Source organism: Teleopsis dalmanni, chromosome X (genome assembly GCF_002237135.1).
Source record: "Teleopsis dalmanni isolate 2A chromosome X, ASM223713v2, whole genome shotgun sequence".
NCBI classification, from domain to species: domain Eukaryota; kingdom Metazoa; phylum Arthropoda; class Insecta; order Diptera; family Diopsidae; genus Teleopsis; species Teleopsis dalmanni.
Genome location: NC_051848.1, coordinates 101,850,799 through 101,855,549, shown reverse-complemented (window position 1 = coordinate 101,855,549; position 4,751 = coordinate 101,850,799).

Genomic DNA, 4,751 nt, shown 5'->3' with positions numbered 1-4,751 from the left:
GCCCACATAAGGGAGTAAAGGTTTTTCCAGAACCAACTCCAGAATAAAACAAAAGGTATGGAAAGGAACTGCACTAATGTATTACGTGGTTGCACCAACTAAAGATGCAAGTATAACGGCAAGCACTTCTTTAACTCTGTCCTTTACACGAAAACTCAAATTAGTTGTATCGATGGGTAACTCCTTACGTTTGTCCAGTGGTATCTAAAAAGGCTGCATAATCCACCTTCAACGTCTGACCTTTCTTTTCTTCTGACCTTTTACTAGCCTTGCTAGCGTTATGTTATACTTCCTCACCAAGGAGAAAACTATATCCAAACGCATAGTTCTAATTGGTACCGGCAGAATTCCTCGGAATTCCAATTGGGCGTTTATTAGTGCAATATACCGATGCGTATGTGAATAACACGGCTGATAATCACCTCAAATAATTTTGGACATCTGTCCCTATCTACTATACTTCGATAAAAGGTATTTAGATGTCTCCATCGCTATAACCGTGGGTTTCGACGCCCTTGTTATAAAGTCTGCAACTAACTCAATCTCCGCGCCAGCCAAACACATTCAAAGCTGTTAAAGAAAGGAAGTAAAATTTCTGTCTCTTTATTCGTAAGAGTAATATCTGGAAACCGTCTAATGGAAACTCGCAAGAAAAAAATAAATATGACAGCTGCAGATTTATATTGAAATCACCAACTATAATAATAAGGTATTCTGAACTAAAGAGCCTGATGGACATTGAAAATACTAGCTCCATAAACATATTCTTCTTAAGTACCATATAGGCTGGTTTTAAAAATAAAGATTTTCATAACCAGGTTTATGACAACAAAACGGTGTGTAAGCTACTTGGACAGAAGAAGCAACAGTGCTGTCACATACCAGTCAACTAAAATGATAAAATAGAGATAAGAATAAAATAGACTTTTAATAATTGTAAATTGTAAACAGTCTAATTGACAAATTAATGGAATTTAATAAATAATTAAGCTGGTTTATAAAAGAAGAATGAAGTCTCACTGTAAGTGGTATCATATTCGAACAATGCATTGATTGAGTTCATTAACTATAATCTATAGTAAAAATTAGTTAATTTAATGCAAATCCTTTTTTAAAATTTCGCAATATGATAAACATGATAATAAAATTATGTTTATTTACAAATTTTTTGTATTTATTTTGCAAATTACCAATTACTTTAAACTCTAAACTGTTGTTAAAAATCATATTTTTAATGTGAATTAATATCAAATACCACAAATTGTTAAATTTGAAATTATTAAACTTACATAATTTTAAATTATATTACAAATATTTTCAAACTCATAATTTTATTTAGGTTTAAGTACTTATGTATGTATTTTAATGCGTTAATTAGTAATAAAATATGCTATTACTAACAATTATGAAATAATCCACAAAATAAGTTCATAATTGTAAAATTATTATTTGAATAATAAAGAGTTTGTTTAATTAATTTTAAACTAAACTGTAATGAACCTTTCTTTTGGTTCGTATAAAGCTGGGGTTTAACTCAGCCGTCCCCAAGGTCCACACAAGAAATTTATTTAGTGAGACCCCGTCACTTCTGATTGCTCTTAATTACAGATACCTAGGTTCGAATACCAATCGGAATCACAGACACAAAGGAATCACTTGACTGAAATAGACACGATATAATACCAGCACGCGTGACTGTTAAAGCTACGTGAGTGGTATTACAGGTCGCTGATCACACGCCCTTCCCTGTTCACTGTTAAAGCGCCCAGGGGCCGGAGACGTTAGGTGACTATTAAAGCTACCTATCGTTTCCGACACTATGGTATAGACTCACGTGACTATTAAAGCTACGTGAGTTATACCCCGTACAACCGAGATTCAGTTACTGTTGAAGCCCTGAATCTTTCTTACCTGTGTCTCTCACTTGTGTCGTTGTGCTGGATTCCCACCTTGATTTTACACCGATCAGGAGAAGCTAGTTTGTGTTGAACTCTATCAAAGCGGTAGTTATACCTATGAGCCCTCGCTATTATACCTGTTTTGCTTTTATTTTAATAAAACACTTTTTTTTTCAATTTATTCGCTCGTTTAGTTTTTTTATTTTATTCATTAAATTTATTAATATTCATTTTATTATCAAATAAATAGCTAAATATAAATTTAGTTTTATTTTATTTTTTTTTTTTAAATTAAGTACTCTTTACTCTACTTTAAGTCTTTACAATTTATCAAAAAGAGTTTTAAATTTTTTTAAATTTATGTAATAACACATTTACTAATGTAATCCGTTTATCTTACTTGAAAATAATTTTTACATATAAAATTACAATTTATACGTACTCGCAATTTATCAATAAGAGTTTTAAATTTTATATATTAACACATTTACTAGTTTAATCAGTTTGTCTTTCTTAAAACAATCTTTTCGTGCAAAATTTTAATTTATGCGTACTCACAATTCATCAACAAGAGTTTTAAAAATTCAATTTCGATTGTTACAACTCTACTGGTTCAAATAATTTAATTTTTAATTTTTAAATAATTCTTTTGTTTATAGATACGATTTTACACTATTTCTGAGACTATTTAATTGTTTTTGATAATATCACCGCCGTCTTAGTTAAATAAATTCCGCTGCTGCTAACGCCAGGAGTTTTCCTTTTCACGACCGCACATAACCAGACAAGAGACCTTCTTCCAAGTGTACGCAACTTTTATACCGTCAACGATCAACGGTGCCAGCTGTTGGTACGTTAAAGTTCAACGACCGTTGATCGAAGCTCGTGAACTGATCCCTCTGCAATGCACCAGCGAAAGTCTAGCTTTAGGGCGAATTCTACTTTTCCTCTCATGTGGAAGCTGGAACTTGTTCTTTCTTTAAGCTTCGCCCTAGTTCTACACCTTTTCCACAAAAGCTTTCTTCGTTTGACAGCTCGTGTTGTTTTGTTTTGATTTTGTTCTATTTTTTTTTTACAACGTGTTGTGCCGGTGAACGTGTGTATTTAATTCTATTAATTAGAAAATTATTTTAAAATTATTTTATTTTCCAATAAAGTTCCAGCAAAATAGAACACCCAACGATAGCTCAAGATATGTGTCTTATGTTATGGTTTTATTCAAAAATTGTTCACGCACTAATCAAGGATTTCCATACAATTTTAAGATTTGTCAAATTCAAAGTCACGTTGTTGGTGGCAGAGGATTGGGGTGAGTTGGTTTAACTTAATGTTTTTGTAAGTATTTAACAATTTTTTTATTACAGGAACCTTCGAGTGAGTGTTACTTGTTGTGTGTTAGGTGGTCGTGTTGTGTTTAGTAGACAGCTATACCCACGACGTTGTAACGATCAAATTTTTGGTTGACAAAATTTTGGCCGTTACACTCCCTCCTTTCTTTCGAGAAACGTGATTTGCCCTGAACCATTACCTGCCAGCGTGATTTCTGTGACGTTGCTTTGGACTCTTATATATTTTATAGAAGTCGTATTGCTCTTTGATGTGGTGATCGTCTTGTTGAAATACACTTCGATGTTTCACTTGTTGCTGTCGACTTTGAATACTAGGTGGATTTTTCGATGCGTGATACTCGTAACATACTCCTACTTGTTTTAGAAGGCGGATTGTTTTTTCCTTTTGCTGTGGTAGTTGTGTTAATGGTAATGATTGGGTAAGACTAAGTATTTCATCATATATTTGACCTTTTGTCGAATTTGTTTTGATAATGTTATCCTTTTGCTTCCATGGTATTAGCGAAGTCTTTGACGGTGGTTGTTCTTGCGAGATGTTAAACACTTCTTGTACTGCGTGCTCTGGGGTATCTAGTAGCTGTTTTCCATCTGGACCTGGCGTTACACTGATAGGGCTTGCACTTCGGTGTCGTTGTACTTCTTCCATGCTACTAGGTCTTGAATCTTGCTGTTGTGGCACGTGCTCATGTATATCTTGCTGTTGACCAAATTCTGCTGGCATTTCGTTGAATTTAGGATTTGGTTGTCGTGGTATTTCTGGTATTTGCTTTTTGATATGTTTTAGATCTTGATGCTGTGCTGCTTGTTCTTGTGTAGCTTGGTGTTGTTTTACATCAGGTGCTACCATGATGGGACTTGGATCTCGGTGTCGTTGCGCCTTTTGTACACTATTAGGTCTCGGATCTTGTTGCTGCGTTACTTGCTTCATTTGAACTTGTAATATTTCCTGCTTTCGTATGACTCGTGGTTGACAATACTCTGCTGACATTTCTTTGACTTTAGGCCTTTGTTCTTGTTGTACTTCTGGTATTTGCACTTTGATAGGTCTCGAATGATGCTCTTGTTGCATTTGTTTCAATTGAACTTGCAATGTTTCTTGATTTCGTATTACTCGCTGGTTATTAAACTCTGTTGACATTTCTTTGACTTTAGTACTTTGTTCTTGTCGTATTTCTGGTATTTGCAGCCTGATTGAACTCGGATCTTGCTCTTGTTGAACTCGCTGTTGCTTAATTATTTTTGGATTTTCTGCGATTAGTTTGTGATCTTGTGGTGATACATGATGTTGTTCCGCGTCATTTCGATGTCGCACGCTTTGTGTTGATATGCTTGCTGCAGTAGTTGAAGTAAAAATTCTAGATGTTTCTGCAGGTGTTTGCTTGGCGATTGGCTGGTGTTGCTGCTGGTTGCGGAAAGGTGACTTGGAGACTGGACTATGAATGACTTTATCACATTTCGGTGTATTGGCTATGCGTCTCATGGTCTTCTGTATTATGAGCGGTCG